The 23,090-nt window shown below is 36.0% G+C and overlaps 1 long non-coding RNA gene across 2 annotated transcripts; it reads left to right on the forward strand.

The window, feature by feature from the left end:
* The first annotated feature begins 1,152 nt into the window (after nucleotides 1-1,152).
* LOC123537637 (uncharacterized) lies at nucleotides 1,153-22,655 on the forward strand. Of its 2 annotated transcripts, XR_008368082.1 has the most exons (7): nucleotides 1,153-1,383; nucleotides 4,725-4,870; nucleotides 5,641-5,801; nucleotides 8,291-8,409; nucleotides 9,424-9,537; nucleotides 11,932-12,271; nucleotides 22,230-22,655. It is a non-coding gene; the product is annotated as an uncharacterized LOC123537637 (long non-coding RNA). The 2 variants fall into 2 exon arrangements; XR_008368081.1 differs by lacking the exon at nucleotides 4,725-4,870 and having other exon boundaries at nucleotides 1,158-1,383; nucleotides 22,230-22,653.
* Nucleotides 22,656-23,090: the final 435 nt, after the last annotated feature.

Here is a 23,090-nt window from a genome sequence, read left to right on the forward strand (position 1 = left end):
AAATAGAGAGTAGGCCTTCATTTACCAATAAATAGTTAGAAAGTGCTTGTACATCACTACATCTACTAAAAAAAAATGAATAATAGATCTAATAAAAAAAAAATGTGTCTATCAGGGGGACATTTAGTAATTTAGTATAAAAGTGTGTTATATATACGCACCTGTAATGTAACCCAAACCGAACCTCACAATCAATTCGCCGCGAAAAGTAGTAGATCTACCTTTATTTCTGTGAATGTATCTAGATCTACATTAGATCTAATATTCTATGAAAACGCTGTAAACATTTTGAAAAAAGTTACAACTGTAACAGTTATGTTATATTTAGATCGATGATATGTGAAATATTTGTTTTAAATGTTTAGGAGAATTGATTAGTTCTGCACGTGAATTACGGGGATTTCGTGTTTGACAACAACTTTCAAGGTCAATACTCAGTCAAGTGTGACTTACCCATTCTAAGTGTTGTTTTACTAAAAATGAGTTGTCCCCCTTTATATAAGAATGCCATTTGTAAAGAAATAAATGTAAACAATCGTCAAATACAGTACACTCGCACGATGTTGCAAATGCATCATAACGAAGACATGTAACAGCTTTTTAAAAATGTTGAGCTTTTAAAGGCGCTGAACTGTCCAGAGCAGAAGTGTGACACCTTCATGCAGCCCCTTTCCGGAATTTAATACATATTATGAGTTAAATGTAAATTGACAATCGTTTTGTAGAATATAATACTGGTAACACTGGTAGACTGGTAACATTGCCCGATCGGGCTTACGACATAAAAACTAATATTTCTTGAAAAATAATGAAGATATTTCTTTCAAACTTAGTCCATTTATTAAGTGTAACAAATGATACAAATTAGAATAAAAATAACTTAGTTGCCTTCAGTTTTGGTAGAATTATTCCCCCTTTTCAGATTTTTATGACGCATAATCTTTGAAGTCCAAAAAATTAGTTCTAATGCTAAGTTTTAAACGAAGAAGGGTTCAATAGCTTTCTAATGCTCTAAATAATTGCGCTAGTACATGAGTGTATACTTTCATTACAACATTAGGCCATACAAAATAATGTTTATTTTCTCAGACCCCGCCGCATACGATTTTGACCTGCCGCATCTAAATTTTTTACCAAAGAAAAATTGACGAAATTCTCGAAAAGTGAAAATTCAACAAAAAAATGAGGACGAAAGAAAGAAAATAGGTGAGTACGAATAAATCGTCAAGAACGGTTACTCTGTTCATCTTGGTTGTTCTGTTTATTTTATAAGCGTACATTATACATTGATGAATAGTGCCAAAACGAAACTAAAAAATTCAAGTTGATATCTTTTTATTACCTTGAGAACAATTATATAAAAGAAGTACTTATTTAATATGGGTCAGTTTCAGTGTTCTTTTTTACGCCCGTTTTAAGCATTATTTCAGTTATATCAGGCAGTCCGTTCACCTAACCATCACTCCTGGGAAGAACCAGTACTAGACCCTAAAGTCCGTAAGCAACTGCGTACTTTCTCACATAAAGAATCCTAGTTGGTAGCAGGGCGTGAACCTATGATCCTGTTTCAGTCAGAGGTTTCAGAGATTAAAAGTCCAGGACTGTATCCTCTACACCACGAATCCGGGCTTAATATGGGCTGCCGGACATTGGTTGAATCTGCCAACATTCCACCAGTGTTCCTATCAACACAAATTGAAAAACATCATATACAAACTTTCATGGTGCTTTCACTCCAGTTTCTTTTAATAGATAATTGTTATAGCTCAATTGTCAGGTAGTGACAATGTGAGCTTTTGTGATCATGTTTTGTCTGTCGTCAATTTTGTCTGGTGTCCATGTTTCAACAATTTCTTGTTTAAAATATATAGTAATTTTCTCAGAATATATAGAGTGTCAAATACAATCCTCAGAACAAGTATTGTTCTTATAAGTTATTATCTACATGAGATGCAAAGTCTTTAAGTGTGTTAAAAAGTGGATGTACATCACTGGATTCCATATAAAACGGGCAATGTCATTAATAGAAAAGAAAATAAAAATATAAAAAAAATCCGCACTGCCTCATTAAATTTTGCAAAAGGTGGCCTGAGAAACTAAACATTAACTTTTTTTGGCCTTATAGAGAAATGTTAGTTCTAAAAAATATGTTCATACATCTGCACTAGAAATAAAGTATCTTCCCTAAACATATAGAATAAAGGTATTGGCGCACAAGTTTGGAGCAATAGAAAGCCATTGAACCTTTTTCTGTTTTAAACATTGCATTAAAATATATTTTTTTGGACTTCAAAAATTATGCATAATAAAAATGTGAAAAAGGGAAGTAATTCTAACAAAACTGAAGGCAAAAAAGTTATTTCTATCTTAATAAGCATCATATATTATGCTTAATAAATGGACTAAGTTTGAAAGAAACTTCTTCCTTATTTTTCAAGAAATATTAGTTTTTATTTCGAAAGCCCAATCGGGCAATGTTACCAGCCTGATAAATGTCTTATAAGCTGTTAAGGTAGTTCTGCACGTTTGATAAACCGGAAGTGTAGAATAAAGCCTGGAATCGGCATACGGAAATGAAAATCATTTTATCAATTTATTGAAATATGTGAGAAAATTTATTACAATGGTACTGTTGCTATACATGTATTTCTAAGGTCAAAATATGATATTTAAACATATGACTCATTAAAATAATCAAAATAATGTCTTAAAATTAGCATGAAATGTCTGGTTCACTTTAATCATAGTCAAATATCTCAAAAATAAGCACACGGACCTTTTATATCACCAAATTATAGGTCATATGTTTATTTACAACTGTTAGAAGTTTCATCAAAATCTTCATTGCAGAAAATTTTCTATTCGCGAAAATGTTATGAAAGTAATGATTTTCCCATATACTCCCATTATGAAATATTGCAAGAGGTTCAATTTTTTCAAATCAGTTTAGCAAAAAATCAAGCACATGATCGTATTTTTGTTTGCTGAATTTTCTAGGTATATTCTGAAGTTATGAAAAATCAGAGTTTAATCAAATTCTACATTGTAGAAAACATTCCGATCCAAACATACAAAACTACCTTAGCTTTTCTTGTAGAACTTTTGTCTCCGAAACATGGACCTATATCTTAATTAAAGTAAATCCTGGGAGAGAAAATATGAAGGTCCCAACTGCATCGAACCAGCGGCAGGCCGGACCTCAAGATCTGTAGATGGACACTCGACCACATCACTAAAGGGTTAACCAAACAGCAAAGCTGTTGGAAGTGTCCTATAAACCTAATATCACTACACTTCTCTCCCTTTACTTTTCAGAGCTTACCAGCTGTCCAGAATGACACTCCATGCCCACGCCTAAGTCTGTCAAACACTTCTGACACCATTAAAGTAAACCCTGGAGGAACCCAAGGTCCCTACTGTGGCTCGAACCCCAGACCTTGTGATCCATAGGCAGACACTCTACCACGTCGCTAAAGGGTTAACCTAACCCAACAGCAAGGCTGTTGGAAGTTGATTATAAACCTACTATCACTACTGTAACAGTATTCTCTTCGAAAACATTCAGATCAAATACTGTTCATTTACTGATGTTTTTTACATACACGCTGATTTAGTCAGTAAAGGATTGCCTCGATTTTTGTTTGATGAAATATGAAAAATACCACAACAAGCAAACATTTAAAATGTATGCCAATATGTCTGTCTGCATGCCAGGAAAAAAATTATATGAAAATTTATACAAAAATTCAAGTCAAAATACAAAATTATCAACCTACCGCCTACACCCTAAAATCCGCTATACCCTAAAGCACTGTATTACCCTACAGCATACAAAGAAATTGAATAAAAATGACATTAAAGTCTGCCAAAAATTGATGTTTTGTTTGTCACACAGGCCTTAAAAAGTACAGATGCATCTACCGCTCAAATTACCACACTACAAAGTATCTATACTCCTACCAAACCATATGGGCACACTAATTCAACAAGACATCTTGGGTCATCATGTGGTTGCCAGTGTAGGTGTAGTATTAACAGCTTATAATTTAGATAACTGTCCCATAACACTACTTTTTTTCAAAGTTTTGCCCCTTTTCTACTTAGCAGTTTTTGGTTAAGTCTTTGTGTGTAAGCTGGTATCTCAGTATCTACTAATGAGAATGGATTGAAACTTCACACACTTGCTCACTGTCTTAATCTTACATGCATACTTTAGAGGCATAACCGCCTTATTTGTATTCATTTTTTGACACAAAAGTAATTTCTGTAAAGTTTAACTTAATAAAAAAAAAAATTTCGACCTACCGTTAGTACCATAATTTTTTTAGCATGTTACTGGAAACAAAGAAGTTTTTAGGCCTTAATTACTTCCTGTTTTTCCTACTATTTTGTCCACAAACCTGTTGTTTTTTGTTTTTTTTTTAACTATATAGTAACTTTTTTGTGTAGGGACCTCCTTCTTTTCTCCTACGTTCTTGCAAGGCCATACTGGAAGGCCAGAAAGTGTCATAAACTGTTGCTTAAATATGATTTATGGCCTTTAAGAAGTAGAAACCCCTCCCAGAGTAAACTGTTGTCTTGTAATTTAACCCTTAATAAACATGAAACCTCTAAAACAACAAAATCCTTTTATCCTAACAGTTTGTTTATAGCATTACAATTTATACATTAAGTCTCAAAATTGTTTTTATGGCATATTGTATGATAATGCATTTTATTTTTAGAATTCTGGGAGTTCAAAGGTCACAAGTACAAACTGCACTGAGAAATGGGATGGTGGTTGTGAATGGACTTGTGAGTGTGTTGACGACAAGATAGGTCACCTCGGCCCAGTGGTTAAGGCATCAGCCTCAGGATCAGGAGGTCAATGGTTCAAGCCTCATGGGGAGCTTTCATCCGGGGGTGGGGGTGGGGGGGTGGGGGGATGTTTATCATGGGACTCATTCCGAAAAGGCCTGTTCGTGAGCCGCGAGCTAGTTAAATGAATGGTTACTGACTTCTGTCCACCTAGCGCCTGGCATAGTGGTAAGAGTTGGGAGGTAATTGGTATGCACAATAAAGGGTGTCTCGTAAGCCAAACTGGCTGGCCAATTCCTTTCATTAGGGGTGACACTATAATAAACAAGACCTTTTTAGGAAAATATGCTTGCATTTTAACACAACTTTCACTCTGTTTTTACTACATGTTTCATTAAATTTTGTAAGTGACATACATTTATATTGCGTATTTTTGTTTTGAATCTGTTTGAAATTTTGTAGTCATCTGAATAAACAAGTGAACAAAATCTTTGGAATATTCCTAAATTTACAAATATCTGAACTTAAAGTTGCAGCCTCAGTAACTATTAGGAATTCTTTAAGTTCATCCTTTTAGCCCATGTTGAATTGGTAGGTAAGTTTGGAAAAAATTTTTTTTTAATATGTTGTAGTAGACACAAAAGAAATTGAAACCCCCCCCCCCCCCCCCCCCCCACACACACACACACTTTTCTTTGACATATGTTGTTGGCAAATTGTATGTAGTATTTGGCCACAGAGAAATGAACCTGTGTAAAGTTACATTAACTGATTTGAACCAAGGGAAGTTACTCCCATAATGTTGCAAGGTCTTATCTCCTGTACTTTCATGTTTCATTTCAGATGCCCACCTCATGTGAACTTGCCATCAAACTGTCGGCTGGTAAGAGATGCTGCAAAACCCTGCTGTAAAATCTCGACCTGTAGCCCCACACCATCTCCCCTAACAACAAAGGGACCAGGACTTCTGCCCATGACTACAGTACCAACACAGAGACCACAAAGTAATGCATCGGCAAAAATTCCTATGATATTGTAATTAAAATCATTCCAGAACTACTTTCTTATCAACATTAATTGTAATTACAAACTTGGTAAAACTTTTTGAATGGCAATGAGATAATATTATTATAAAAGTCATGTTTACTTACAAAATAGTATCTTCAGTTGTTTCAGAAGTGTGTTTACATGCGTAATGACAAGTTTGTGTTTCTCATTTAGTCAATTGAACATATAGTAAAGATTGACATAATATGATGTAATAAGAAATATCAGCCTTTTTCAGACCCTGCCAGGAGTGTTGGTGGGCGGTTATAGGAATGGTTTCAATCCATCCTGCTGTCCGTCTGTTTGTCCGTAACACTTTCATGTCCGCTCCATATCTCCTAAACCCCTTGAAGGATTTTCATGAAACTTGAGTCAAATGATCACCTCAAGACAATGTGCAACTCACGAGTCAGCCATGTTGGCTCAAGGTGAAGGTCACAGCTCAAGGTCATAGGTTTTAGCCTTCCATTTCGTGTCCGCTCTGTATCTCCTAAAGCCCTTGAAGGAATTTTATAAAATTTGGGTCAAATGATTGCCTCATCTAGACAATGTGCAGAGTTTATGAGTCAGCTGTGGGCGGCCCAAGGTCAAGGTCACAGCTTAGGGTCAGAGGTTTGAGTCTTCCATTTTGCTCTGTATCTCATAAACCCCTTGAAAGATTTTCATGAAATGTGGGTCAAATTATTACCTTATCAAGACGATGTGCAGAACTCATGAGTCAGCCACGTTGGTTCAAGTTCAAGGTCACAATTCAGGTTCAAAGTTTTGAGCCTTCCATTTTGTGTCCGCTCTGTATTTCCTAATCCCCTTGAAGGATTCATATGAAACCTGGGTCAAACAATCACCCCATCAAGACGATGTGCAGAACTCATGAGGCGTCAGTGGCTGGTCAAGGTTACTGCTTAGGGTCAAAGGTTTGAGCTTTCCATTTTGTGTCTGCTCAGTATCTTCTAAACCCTTTGAAGGATTTTCATGAAACTTGGGTCAAATGATTACCAAGATGATGTGCAGAACTCATGAGTCACTCATGTTGGCTCAACGTCAAGGTCACAACTTAGGATCAATGGTTTTAGCCTTCAATTTTGTGTTCACTCTGTATCTCCTAAAACCCTTTAAGGATTTTCATCATACTTAAGTCAAATGATCACCTTACCGAGAACTTGTGATTCAGCTATGTCAACTCAAGGTCAAGGTCACAACTCAAGGTCAAAGTTTTGAGCTCTCTGTCTCCTAAACCCCTTGAAGGATTTTCATGAAACTTGGGTCAAATGATCAACTCATCAAGACAATGTGCAGAATTCATGAGTCAGCCATGTCATTTCAAGGTCAGAGTCATAGCTCAAGGTCAAAGGATTACCCTTTCACTATCCATAACAGTGGCGGGGGACTTAGCTGTCTTTCAGAATGCCTTGTATGTAATAAAATGTCAGGGACTTATTGCAATATATATAAATAACTAAGATGGTGTTGTATGTGAAATTAGTTGACAGACATGTGCAGTTATGCTATTTAATAATTTCTATGATCAGTTTGTTTATCAGTTGTACCAGTTTTCCAGCTCTGCCTGCAGAATGTACTTCGGTACCTAGCCCAAGTGGCACATTATGCTGCAAGAAACCAAACTGTATTTTTAGCTCCACCATTGGGAGAATAGGGGTGCTTTTCTACTTGTCCTGGCATGGGCATGAGCTTTCTTGGTTAAAGTTTTTCAGCAACCTTCGTTTTTCTATGTTACTTTTGCTTATATATTACTGAAACTTCACATTACAATTATTAGCTTGCAAACAAAGTATGTGCAGGGACGGGGACCCAAAGTCAAGGTCACCAAGGTGTTATACTTGGGTTATTATGCCCCTGAAGGGAGGCATATTGGTTTTCAACTGTCTGTCCGTCCGTTCGTTCGTTAGTCACAAACGTTAACTTTTTGCATGAAGGCACTTTACTCGCAAACCACTGCACCAAGGACCTTCAAACTTCACATGCTGATAGTTTTTATTGAGTACACGACCCCTATTGACTTTGGGGTCACCAGGTCAAAGGTCAAGGTCACCAAGTCTAAGGTCAAGGCGCTGCGGGGGCATTTGTCACCATTAGTGACAGTTCTTGTTTTTAAGGTTAAAGTTTTTTGGCAACCTTTGGTTTTCTGTCATATCTTTGTTACATTAACATTGTCCAGCATACAAACAAAATCTGTGCAGGGACTGGGCCCATTATATTCAAGGTCAAGGCCACCACGGTGTTATACTTAGGTTAGTTTTACTGCCAAATCGCCAAATAGTGGAACGGGCTGTCTTGCGGACAGCTCTTGTTACCCGTGTTACCCATACAGCCAATGATACTACTGCCTTCTTTACACCACCAACTTTACCAACAGGTGTTGTTACTGGTGGGTGAGCATCACCACCTACAGGATTAACAGTATTTCCTTTATCTTTACAACCATCAGAAATGACAATTTCCCCAACACCGGCTGGTTCCACTGTTAGTATGCAGTAGGGGTTTCAACACCTTCATTATCCACATTCTTCCCACCATCACTGTCAACTGAATCATCAACACCAGAATGTAAGTTTTGTAAATATGTTCTATATAGGCAACATTTTCAGTGACATTTTTAGCTTTACTATACAAAGTATATGGATAGCTATATTTTGCCGTCCTTCCACCTTTATACCTTAGTTAAAGTTTTGATGCACGTGATGGATTTGCTTCAAACTTAAAAATTAATCCTCATCATCAGCCGCATCATCTGGCACAAGGGCCATAACTCTTGACCAATATTTGATGAATTACCTCTGCCCTTTTACTTAGAAGTTATTGTGCACATTCAATCTATCTCAGTTTTCATTAAATAGATTTGATTCAAACTTAAAATGGTTGTTCCACATCATCACCCATTTGACACAAGGTTCATAACTCTGGCACAAGTATTTTTAGAATTATGCCCCCTTTTTACTTAGAATTTTAGGTTACTTTTTGTGCGTTTTGACCACATCATCAGCCACAACATTTTATACAAGAGTCATATGTATGGCACAAGTATTACATGAGTTATACCCCCTTTTAACAAAGGATGGCTGTAGAGGGAATGGTAATTTTGCACATAACTTATGTTTTTCTGCATAATGTTGCAACTTCAAATAGATTCATGAAAACTTAAAAAAAAGGACAAGCTGTAATTGTGCATTATCAGTTTGTTACATTAACTGTACAACACAACCTTGCTATGCTCTGCAGACATATGGTTTTAGTTTGTCATGATGTACTACGCGAGGTTTCTGACATAACCCTTGAATACGGTACAAAATGCTACTAATTTTTATCAAAACTGTATAGGGACCCTTCAACGGTCTCGTGGATTTACTACTTGGCCGACTTTCCTTTGTGGTTTATAATACCACACCTGATCACCTACATCTTACTGTTGAAAGTTAGTATCGAGGTCATATTTCTTTTTCATGACCTCACTAGAGACTTAAGCTTGTTCCTAGCATATTATGTATTTCTACTATTCTTCTTTCCAAGGCATTTACATAACCAGAACCGTATTTTAGTCTTGTTTCAGCATTTCTAATTCAGGCTGTCCAAAGACTAGATCAGTTGGGAGCCTTATCTCAGAGCCAAAGACCATAGTTGCAGGTTTGACACCAATGGCTTCATGTACAGAACTACAATGGGCCATTAAACATAAAGGTACATACTTGTCCCAGTCATTTCTGTGCTCGGACACAAATACTGTTAGCATGTCGAGAATACTTCTGTTTACACGCACAATAAAACCTGAACTCTGCGGTCGGAATGGGTTATTTCTAGAATACCTAGAAGTTTACATAACTCTTGAAACAACTTTGACTCAAATTGCGCTCCTTGATCGGTATGAATAGGAAGGGGTATGCCAAACCATGAAAATACATTTGTGATCGCCCTGTGTCAGTCGTCCATCTGTCCGTCGTCAACAATTTGACTGTTAACACAGTAGAGGTCACAATTTTGACCCAATCTTAATGAAACTTGGTCAGAATGTTACCCTTAATAACACCTTGGATAAGACCCATATTGGGTCAACTGGGATCAAAAACTAGGTCACCTGGTCAAAGCAAAGGAAAAGCTTGTTAACACTCTAGAGGTCACAATTTTGTCCCAATCTTAATGAAACTTGGCCAGAATGTTGCCCTCAATAAAATCTTGGATGATTTTGATATTGGGTCATCTAGGTTTAAAAACTAGGTCACCAGGTCAAATCAAAGGAAAAACTTGTTAACACTCTAGAGGTCACAATTTTGACCAAATCTTAATGAAACTTGGTCAGAATGTTACCTTCAATAAAATCTTGGACGAAATTAATATTGGGTCATCTAGGGTTAAAAACTAGGTCACCAGGTCAAGTCAAAGGAAAAGCTTGTTAACACTCTAGAGGTCACAATTTTGACCTAATCTTAATGAAACTTGGTCAGAATGTTACCTTCAATGAAATCTTGGACGAATTTAATATTGGGTCATTTAGGATTAAAAACTAGGTCACCAGGTCAAATCAAAGGAAAAGCTTGTTAACACTCTAGAGGTCACAATTTTGACCTAATCTTAACGAAACTTGGTCAGAATGTTACCCCGAATAAAATCTTGGATGATTTTGATATTGGGTCATCTGGGGTCAAAATCTAGGTCATCAGGTCAAATCAAAGGAAAAGCTTTTTAACACTATAGAGGCCACATTTATCACTATATCTTCATGAAACTTGGTCAGACTGTTAATCATGATGATCTTAAAATACAGTTTGAATCTGGGTCATGTAGGGTCAAAAACTAGGTCACAAGGTCAAATCAAAGGAAAAGCTAGTTAACACTCTAGAGGCCACATTTATGACTACATTTCATGAAACTTGGTCAGAATGTTAATCATGATGATCTTAAAGTCCAGTTTGAATCTGGGTCATGTAGGGTCAAAAAGTAGGTCACAAGGTCAAATCAAAGGAAAAGCAAGTTAACACTCTAGAGGCCACATTTATGACCATATCTTAATGAAACTTGGTCAGAATGTTAATCTTGATGATCTATAGGTCAAGTTCAAATCTGGGTCAGGTGGAGTCAAAAACTAGGTCACCAGGTCAAATCAAAGGAAAAGCTTGTTAACACTCTAGAGGCCACATTTATGACTGTATCTTCATGAAACTTAGTCAGAATGTTAATCTTGATGATCTTTAGGTCAAGTTTGAATCTGGGTCATGTGGGGTCAAAAACTAGGTCACCAGGTCAAATCAAAGAAAAATGTAGTTAACAGTTTAGAGGCCACATTTATGACCATATCTTAATGAAACTATCTTGATGATCTTTAGGTCAATAGGTCAGGTGAGCAATACAGGGCCTTCATGGGCCTCTTGTTCAATTAACGCATTAGCGACTGTAACTGTTTCTAAATTCGGTAATGGCTCTGCTACCATTAAATACTGATTATTGTTCGCAGTTTTACCAGGTGGGCATACAAAATCTATAGCTACTCCTTCCCATTTAGCACCAGAGGTGAACTGTTTCATAGGGGCCTTAAATCTAGTTTTTGGCATTTTTCGAGATGCACTTACACTACATTTTCAACACCACTTCTCCACTGCATCACGCACACTGTAAAAGAAAAATTTTTTGTCTTATTCTTTTCAAGGTTTTCTTCACACCTAGATATGAACTGGCCAGAGAGCCGTGAGATTCCCACAATATAAACTGGGTCACCCTAAGCACCCCTTATTTCTACAATGAAATAATCTATATGAATAATCAGCCTAAGGTCAACCATTGCGGTCAAGTTGCCACTACTATATTATTCACCAATTTGGTTATTTGGTATAAAGTTATTCATTATGAAGAAAAATCTGTTCTGCAGCCTTGATTGATAAAGATACATGTTTACAGTTGAACTTGCCTTACCAGCAACCTATTTCAAGAAGTCACTTGACTTAAGGAGCCAGTCAGCTTACTTTTAAGTTGACTTATGTTCTAATATCAATTAAGCAGCCACCTGTCTTAAGCAGCCAGATTGTGTTGTACCCTTTGTTGACTGCTTAACACAGGTTTGACTGTACTATTATTATACTTCAGGTGTGCAGGGTTCCCGATTGTTCCACTCCAGTGTACCATGCAGAGAAGTGTGTCAGATATATGTTGCCTCTGTCCTGTCTGTGTCTTCAGTAAAACACCAACACCATTTTCTCCTCTAGTATCCCAGGCACAAAAGGGTATTCTGGCCCAACACCAAATAGATGTTCCAGCCTGACACCATCAGGATATTTGTGCTCAACACCAAATAGCTATTCCAGCCCAATTCCTGGATATTCCAGCTAAACACCTGGTTCAACAGCAAGACCATCTTGAAGCCCAGCACCTACAGTGTGGAAGCCCATTGTTGGACCCAAAATTGAAGCCCTGTCTGCAAACATAGGTAAATATTACTTCTTACTTAAAAAATAATAAATCTGTTCCTATATTTTATCAGTTAATAAAATATGGGCAGGAGTCTGGATGCATCATAATTAAATCACAAGTGCTTAGCACAATTGATTTACTTACTTGCATACAAACGACTGTCCATATTTTATTCACTGATAAAATTATTGGAATATGCTTATTATTTCGATTCTAACAACACAAATTATTCGCATTTTACAGTACTACATTTTCAGCGTAATACGTCATTCGGATCACATGCTGTTACAATTTACCCCCATGGTTAAAAAGTGTTGCATAGCAAAAGCAAACTTTTAGAAACTTGTTTTTTTAACATAATTTTGAGAAGTATTTATAAACTGATAATATTACAGCTTGCAAACTATTTATCAACAGAATCATCAACTTCTGTTAATTGACCCAGTGTTGGGAGCTTAACTCTTGTATGATGTCACATCATTATGCCATCATACTTTGTCATTCTTTTATGACATCACTGCTGAGTCATAACTGAGCTAATTAGCTCGTAGAGATCAAAACGTGTTTTATGGCCCTGCACATAAGTCAGTACGACTTATTATCATAATTAAGTTTTTGAACTGTTGTTTACAATCGTTTGGTGCTGGATGTATGTAATGGACCAGAAGTAGAATCTCTTATGTTACAATCATAGGGGTAAAATGTAATACTATCAGCCAACCATAATTTATCAAAGATTCATATATAGGCTGTTTGCTATATCTTTTTATCCTTTCGGCTACCATAGCAGACTAATGCGTACCATAAAAACGGGGGTCGCTATTACCGCTATCATACACTGACTGACTACCGCAGACGCCTAAAACGTACCATCAAAATGAGGGTCCACATAACCGACATCGTACAGCGTAGGACTACTGGAAATTTTTAGTTTTTCTTTGTATCTGGGGGGAATTTAAATGCTTTTCATTTATTGCAGAATTTCATCTGAAGTGTAAACTTTCATTTATGTTATTAACAAAACGGTATGAAATCATTTAATCTAATAAGTTAAGTCATTCATATGACATATTAAATAATATTACGCAACAAATTACAGGTGTCTACTAAATTTAAAAACAAAATCAAACGTCTCATGCGCAGTAATGTTCTAAAATCATTGTTATCGCAATCTGTTGATAAAATAATCCTTTTCAGGCAATTAAGGGATCATTACTCTCCAAAAATACCAATTAGTTTTGAAGGTTGCTCATCACGGTAATTACCAAACTCAGTTTTTAAAACTTAATTAATTACTCATTTCTACGCTACGGTATTTAAAGCTATTTTACTACGTCTGCATTATGCGGCTTCGGCATTCTAGGGGTCTGAAAACCACAGATCTGCCTCTGATGCATTTTGTAGACTTTTCACCAATTACTTTCTCTGTGGCACTATGGTAATTCTGAACTTTTTCCAGTAAAATACAAAATTCCACTGTGGTAATCAGAAATAATATACATTTATACATTACGGCAGTAATATTTTAAATTGTTATTGCACATAGAACATACATACATACACTGTGGTAATTCTCTACAGAACGCTTCATCGTTTTTACGCCGCAACGGTAATATAATTATTATATGCACACAGTTGCATACTAGACGTGTATAAATTTATCCACTATGGAAGTATTGTACTTTTCAAATTTAAAACACAAACTTTATGTAAGAATGCATTTAAATTATCCTATAGTACACAATGGTAATTTTGACTTTGAGCTCCATGCATTATGCATTATAATGCATAGAGACTCTGGAATGCTTTATAAAAGGTTTCACATGTGCCTTTGTATACTCATTATATTCATTTATAGTCTGGGTCCGTAGTGTAGGAGATACATTCGTGCACTTGTAATCTCTGAAACCTCTCACTGACGGAGGGTCGCAGGTTCGAGCTCTGCTACCGACTAGGATTTTTTATGTGAGAAAGTAGACAGTTGCTAACGGACTTTGGCGTCTAGTATGTACTGGTCTTTCCCAGGAACGATGGTTAGGTGAACTGGCTGTCTGGTATAACTAGAATAATGTTGAAAATGGCCGTAAATCCAAACAAAAACAAAGTCTTTATTTATGTACTCTGAAACTGTGGCAAATTGACAATTGTCTTCAAGATGTAAAATCGTCATTGCGCAGTTTTAGCAATTCTACCCTATCGACACTATGTGTAGACGGAAATACTTCAAATATTAAAGCATAGTAATTATATACATTTGCAATATGGCCTGGCGACATGTGTGATTCCACTTGGGTCTAACATTCTATCTCCCAATTATGAATAAGAAATTATTCAATTAAAACCGAACAAAAGATAAAATTCTTAATTTATTTTACGTTTCTTTTGTCAAAAGTCTGTAATATCTCATATTGATTTCAATGAAGCCAGAGCATAACATAATCAGATGTTCTTTTATAAGTCTTGTTTCGAAAAGAAACAATCAAATTTCCTAAAGGAAAACGTTCATAATTATTTCAGTCCTAGAATTATTAAAATAAACCATTTCCAAAACCGTACATGAATGTGTTTTTGGTGAAATGAGATCTTACAATTCTTCATTATATTACTCCATTGATATCTTAATTGTGACTTTAAAGAATATCAACGGAATACAGCTCGCAACTGAGATACGCTGTAATTAAATACAATGCTATTAATAAATTTAGTTATTTTAAAATCTGATCGAAAGTCAATAAGGCATAACAAACTAAGAAAATGACACTTATAGCTACTACTGTAAGTTTTAGCACAAAGTGTCTTTCAACATTTTTGAGCTTGCATCATATACACCCCCTTACAGAAGAAAAAGGCCTGCTGCGTACTCTTGCTGTGTACATACAGCGTATATGATGTGTACATGATGTGTACTGAAATCAAGGGCTTTAAATAGTACGCAGGATATACACCGCACATACACCGATAGTACGTTTGTAGTACACTTTTGACATGCAAATGAGCTCTGCCGTGTACTACTTGCTGTGTACATGCTGTGGACTACATAGTACACAGGATGTACGCTGGAGGAATTTAGTATGCGGGAAATAGTACGCAGCATGTACGCGGCACATACACTTTTCACATGCAAATGAGCCTGCGGTGTACTACCCCTGCAGCGTACATGCTGTGTACTCCTGCGGCGTACATGCTGTGTACTCCTGGCCCCGAGTCCTGCGGCATACATGCTGTGTACTCCTGCTGCATACATGCTGTGTACTCTTGTGGCGAAACTGCTGTGATAATGTAAATTCCTTACCCCACCAACTTTTGTATGCAAATGCTGATCATTTGGACAGAAAAAAACAGAAAAAAGATAAGTGACATGCATCAGTAAGTATTTACCCTTACCAAAATAATGTAGATTGATGTTATCAAATAAATTAGTATGCTTTTCTTCATCCACTTTCAATGAAATAAATCAATTTTTGTAGCATGTAATTTGGTAAACATTTGAAGAAAATGGCGTAACTGCATCAAGGGGAAACAACTTTAATGCAACTAAATATAAGTGTTATGATTTATTATAGACGATGTGTGCGTAGTATGTATTTATTTTGATTAAAATCCATCTGAGAAAAATCTAGGACTGGAATTATATAAGCATTTATACACTTTTACGTCCGTAAAAAGTAGCGCACCAAAAAATTTTGGATTGATTTTTTCCAATGGGGCGAGCGCAATTAGCCAAAAACGTTCTGAAAATATACGAGCGGCAAATCCGATGAACAATTTTTTAATTTGGTGAGGCCTTAATGAGTTAACATAATGAGCATTAAAGCCTTTATAAAACATGATAGAATGGTGTTTTGCTTAAGAGTATTCAAATAACAGTGAGAGCTATTAATTCTTCTCATTCGGGCGCTGTTGAGGCATTATCTTGGTAATTATTTCATGTATTACAAAATGTAATGCAACAAAGTTCAAATAAGGCTTTTCAATTATCCAAGTTAGAGAGCTCCAGGATTAATTCAAAATGAAAAGAATATACTTTTACACTGCATGCAAGATGCAGCTCAGAAATCACTAAGATGTAAGCTTCACAAATGAACATTGTAAATAGTTTGGCAAATTTTCATTGTTCAGAATACTGGTAATCTGAACTATTCTATGCTATTAAGATAAAAGTTACTCGGAAATCAAGTTCTTGCTTCAAAAAAAAAAAAAAAAAATGTACAAATCCTTCCTGCATGAAGTGTACTTCAGACTTTTACCTAAAAAAATTCAAAGTATAAACACCAAAAGAAAATGAACAAGTCCCTCCCGCGTATATGAAGTTTACTTCCGACTTTAATTTATAAAAAAAAAACTAAGTATAAATGCCAAAAGAAGTTGTACAAGTCTTTCCCGCGTATATGAAGTGTACTGCAAAAATTTCAAAGTATCTGCGGTGTACATGCAGTGTACTATTTTCTTGTACAAGTCCTCCTGCGTACATGCAGTGTACTCCTTATATTTTCAGAGTCTGTGCTGCGTACTTGAAGTGTACTAGTGACCTACTGCGTACATGCTGTGTACTCGTCGAAATAGTATGCGGCATGTACGCGGCATGCGGTGTATGTAAAATGTACTCCTCTGGTGTACTACTGTGTTCGCGGCATATACACAGCAAATACGCAGCATGTATGCCACAGAGGCTTGCTTCTGTAAGGGCCACAAAATCACAAAATAAGATTATGAATATGTACAAATTTAAATGAACCTGAATGACATATAGTTGACGCGTTTACATGATAAACAGTCAAACTTATGGTCCAATCCGCTTACAAAATTGGTAGGTGACTGAAAGTGAAATCCAGCTAAAACATTTTCTTTGTATTTACAAACAACCTTATAACAGAAAATAATAAAATTAATAACTGAATGAAAACACTACAGTACAGGCAATTCCCTATGAACGGGTATGAGTAAGCAAAATCATATATCAAATGCTACACAACCTGAACAACCTATTTTAGACTAAATTTCATGATTGACAGTCATACCTATTGTCCGATCCGGGGAAACTGGTAGGAGACTAAAAGTAAAACATTAAAAGCAAACAAAAACATATGACAGAAAATAACAAAAATTACAATTAAACGAAAGCAAGTTGTAAAAGCTATAACAGATGAGGATCATTCATTACTTACAAATCATCGCAAAAGGTAACATAGAGCATATGTAATGTTACACAATAAGTTCACTAAAAGCCATGAAATAATTCCTGTTTTTCTTCTTTTTTTTTTTTTTTTTTTTTTTTTTTTTTTTTGATGAATTTGTTCTGTCGTCCGCTTAAACTGAGTTAGAATGAAACAATTTTGTCAACAACTTACGACAATAACTGTCAATCTATATGTACATGTATTTTCTGAATATAATCTTAAACAACATATTAGATATGAGCCATCTAAAGGCAAGGGGTATTTAGGGTAATTAGCATTGTTAATGATGAATAGAAAGATAAAATGTCAACATGTAGTGATTTACAATGGTGATATATACTAAAATAATCGATATTCTGGAGTTTCAATTTCGCTCTTGTTGCCATAAGTTTTACGGGCGTTTCCGGATTGGAGGTCTGTATGGACTCCTCAGCCATCCCAGTTCTGGCTGGATGCAACATCATGATATGGATTTCTCGAAACATTTAATCCTGTACTAAGAAGATGATGACTGAAAAATTGTTGAAAAAGACGTTAAACACGAACACACACACACACTAAGAAGATTAACCTGTTATGAGCAGTCGAATATATAATGCAATAACAGACTTTTCCTCTTCTGACATGCTTAAATGTTTCGATAAACTTGACCCAGAGGGATAATTTGGGTAAATTTTTTGATTTGAACGACTTGTTATGTTATCAGCAATGACTCAGACCCAGTTTATATATATTGAGTATAAAGAATTACGTTCACTTAACATAGCAAGCACTCAATAACACCATAAAATCTTTAAAACTACTCATAAGATCAATATAACTTTCTAATAATAAGAGTATTGTAATAAATTATTGTCTATACACTGCTTACAACCAAATGATGACGTTGGTGTTCAGAGACCTCCGGCAGTCTTTAGCTTCTTCTTACTGCAAAACCGACAAGCTCTTGTTTGCCCTGACATTGAGATAATTTCATGTGAGTCTGCAAACTCTCGGTCAGTGGTACCAACGACCTGTGTTTGTTTGGGTTTCCTAATTCTTGAACGGTAACCTCTCATCAGCTGTTCCGCAAACTGATGTAAATGAATCAATTTTTATTTAAAAGTATGTTATAGCAACATGCACTTTATGGATATTTCTTTCATTTGATTTAAATATTACAGGCAATCTATTTTTAGTTTTAGGCTTTACCTTAGTTGGATGAATATGTTAAGAAATAAGATAAAAATATGAGACTTCTGAGAAAAAAACACTTACCATCATCTGGAATTTTTAGTGCTTAACTCTTGGCCTAATGTTTTTGTATGTGACGTAGCTGTTCATCAGGGCTATCCATTGGAAATAGGTCCACCACCTAATGCTTGGTCTTTGTACGGTGTAGCTACTTCGCATGTTATCGTACCCATCCACGCCCCCAGGCGTTTGTTGAATTCAACAGTAGCGAGTGGACAGGGGTATACCCTGTCTTTCCATTTTCCTTCAGGAGTTACATGTATCCTGGTCTTTAGGAATGGGATTGAAACATGTATTCAAGTTGCAGACAAGCCTTGAATCCTTCCATACTATAGCTACCATCTTTCCATCTTTGATTTTAATTCTAATTTCTGTGGTGTCAATCATATGGCCAGAATTTCTGCACTATATTTAAAGACCCACAAAGATGGGTTGAGCTGGCAAGGAGTGCCTGTGCAAAAGGGATGTGTCTAGAAACACTGTGCGGTACAACCAGATGTTCAACAACTTTCCTCGTTAGTCCTACTTCTTTTTTTCCCCTCTAATATAAACTTGAAACTTCCAAAGATAGGCAGAAACGGCATCTGCTGACACGAATATTTTAAAGCTTTTCTTTAATAAATATTATTAACTAAATGTTTACTCCGCAAATAAGTACCACAGTAGACGTTTGCAGGAAGAACGAATTTCAATGTAGTACCGCAGTGTAGTTTTACTCGTCCGGTTACTATAAACTATAGTAGACTTTTGTGAGAAACTTGAATTTTAAAGCAGTGCCATAGTGTAGTTATACATATTAAATGAAATTAGGTGCACTTCCACAGTGCTGAGAAAATTACCCTGCAAAAGGATTATACTAGTAATCAAAACTTATCCTGTAGGCATTTTTTATTCCTCCGATTAATACCACAGTAGTTTAATGCAGGACATGCGAAACTCAAGACAGTGCCGCAGCGTATTTATACATATTCACACAAAATAGTTTGTACTGCCACAGTGATGCAGTGACCGTTTAAATATGTGACTTTTAATAAATAACATTAACTGAATGTTTTATCTGCATATAAATACCATAGTACACTATTGCAGGAAACAAGAAATTATAAGTTGTGCCACAGTGTAGTTATACCAATAACCATACAATGGACATTACTACCATAGTGTAGCACCCGTTTTACATAAAAATTACCGCAGTGTAAAAATGTAGTATATTTTTGGTAATTACTTCTATTTTCAATTGAGAAAAAATACTATTTTTACCCAGATACTGCATTATGCACTACGGAAATGAGCACCCCCTTTTTTCTGGTACGTATTAGTTCCCTTACAGAAGAAAAAGGCCTGCTGCGTACTCTTGCTGTGTACATGCAGCGTATATGATACGTACATGATGTGTACTGAAATCAAGGGCTTTAAATAGTACGCAGGATATACACCGCACATACATCGATAGTACGTTTGTAGTACACTTTTGACATGCAAATGAGCTCTGCCGCGTACTACTTGCTGCGTACATGCTGTGGACTACATAGTACACATGATGTACGCTGGAGGAATTTAGTATGCGGGAAATAGTACGCAGCATGTACGCGGCACATACACTTTTCACATGCAAATGAGCCTGCGGTGTACTACCCCTGCGGCGTACATGCTGTGTACTCCTGGCCCAAGTCCTGCGGCGTACATGCTGTGTACTCCTGCTGCATACATGCTGTGTACTCTTGTGGCGAAACTGCTGTGATAATGTAAATTCCTTACCCCACCAACTTTCGTATGCAAATGCTGATCATTTGGACAGAAAAAAACAGAAAAAAGATAAGTGACATGCATCAATAAGTTTTTACCCTTACCAAAATAATGTAGATTGGTGTTATCAAATAAATTAGTTTCTTTTCTTCATCCACTTTTCAATGAAATAAATCAATTTTTGTAGCATGTAATTTGGTAAACATTTGAAGAAAATGGCGTAACTGCATCAAGGGGAAACAACTTTAATGCAACTAAATATAAGTGTTATGATTTATTATAGACGATGTGTGCGTAGTATGTATTTATTTTGACTAAAATCCATCTGAGAACAATCTAGGACTGGAATTATATAAGCATTTATACACTTTTACATCCGTAAAAAGTAGCGCACCAAAAAATTTGGATTGATTTTTTCCAATGGGGCGAGCGCAATTAGCCAAAAACGTTCTGAAAATATACGAGCGGCAAATCCGATGAACAACTTTTTAATTTGGTGAGGCCTTAATGAGTTAACATAATGAGATTAAAGCCTTTATAAAACATGATAGAATGGTGTTTTGCTTAAGAGTATTCAAATAAGGGTGAGAGCTATTAATTCTTCTCATTCGGGCGCTGTTGAGGCATTATCTTGGTAATTATTTCATGTATTACAAAATGTAATGCAACGAAGTTCAAATAAGGCTTTTCAATTATCCAAGTTAGAAAGCTCCTGGATTAATTCAAAATGAAAAAGAATATATTTTTACACTGCATGCAAGGTGCAGCTCAGAAATCACTAAGATGTAAGCTTCAAAAATGAACATTGCAGATAGTTTGGCAAATTTTCATTGTTCAGAATACCGGTAATCTGAACTATTCTATGCTATTAAGATAAAAGTTACTCGGAAATCAAGTTCTTGCTTCCAAAAAAAAAAAAAAATGTACAAATCCTTCCTGCATGAAGTGTACTTCAGACTTTTACCTAAAAAAATTCAAAGTATAAACACCAAAAGAAAATGAACAAGTCCCTCCCGCGTATATGAAGTTTACTTCAGACTTTAACTTATAAAAAAAAAAACTAAATATAAATGCCAAAAGAAATTGTACAAGTCTTTTCTGCGTATATGAAGTGTACTGCACAAATTTCAAAGTATCTGCGGTGTATTTTCTTGTACAAGTCCCTCCTGCGTACATGCAGTGTACTTCTTAAATTTTCAGAGTCTGTGCTGCGTACTTGAAGTGTACTAGTGACCTCCTGCGTACATGCTGTGTACTCGTCGAAATAGTATGCGGCATGTACGCGGCATGCGGTGTATGTAAAATGTACTCCTCTGGTGTACTACTGTGTTCGCGGCATATACACAGCAAATACGCAGCATGTACGCCACAGAGGCTTGCTTCTGTAAGGGTTGTCTCCAGTAGCCCGCCTGCAAAACAGTAGTGGTAATGGAGAACCCCAAAAATATAGTCTGCATTTGGCGTCTCAGGTAGTGCGTCGGTGTACGATAGCGGTAGTCGAAAGGATTTAGCAATTGATTTTTGTCGTGTTAGAATGGTACATAAAGTAGCTGGGGACCAGCTTGTATAATTAAAAAAATCAAGAAGTAGAAAGTACTGCCAGAATATAAGATTCTCAGTATCTATAAATTCTCTTGTACCATGTGATATTTTGAGTGAAAAAGAAAACAAAACAAACAAACTATAATCTCATTCAGTTACGCCTAGAAAGTTGTGCATAAACTTGACATTCTTTTTTGGGGGAAAATATCAAATTAAAATCTTATACAAACACATAGGATCTTGAAACAGTGAAGAAAGATTATTTGTTCTGTTTAGGTTACTGTGAGTATAAGGGCTCCCAGTACAAACAGGATGCTACTTGGGAAGATGGCTGTCCGTACATCTGTACATGCATTGATGAAGACAGTGCACAGTGCCAGGAAAAGTAAATACTTACAGTATTAGATCACTAATAGAGAACCTCCTTTTTGAAGAGTATTCAGTTCCTACCATAAGCCTACTTTTACTGCAATTCTTAGGGGGCGTAGGTTCAAGCCCTACTGGAACCATTTTTTTTTCCCGTATTTTCCGTTTTTTCTAGTAAGTTTTTACTTCTTTCAAGACTTGTTATTGATTTCTTGTACAAAAATGGAAAAAGAATCTTATAAGCGATTTCTTGGTGTTTAAAGTGAATTTACTACTTGAACGGAAGGGGTAGAGTTACACATCTTTAAAAATATTGAGTTAACCGCGGATAAAGTTCTCTATTTTGCTTTCACTCTTAGATTATATATTGTGGAAGAAATTTAGGTAGGTTTTACATCTGCCCTAAGGTTATTTTTAAATGGAGTAAGCAAAATTCAAAACAGAAACACAGCATTCGACCTTATTTTTTTTAATGTTGAAGTATGAATTCTATCTCATTAAATCAGTTTACTTGAGGCACCATATAAAAAATTATATTGACATTTTTATTTTGTGTTTTATAATTGTTTACCAATAGTTTGATGTTTCTTTTTAGCTCACCTGTCACATAGTGACAAGGTGAGCTTTTGTGATCACCCTTCGTCCGTCGTCAGTCCGTCCGTGCGTGCGTCAACAATTTCTTGTCTGCACGATAGTGGTTTCATTTATGATTTTATTTTAACCAAACTTGCACACAACTTGTATCACCATAAGATCTCGGTTCCTTTCTTG

This window comes from Mercenaria mercenaria, chromosome 17 (genome assembly GCF_021730395.1).
Source record: "Mercenaria mercenaria strain notata chromosome 17, MADL_Memer_1, whole genome shotgun sequence".
Taxonomy (NCBI): Eukaryota; Metazoa; Mollusca; class Bivalvia; order Venerida; family Veneridae; genus Mercenaria; species Mercenaria mercenaria.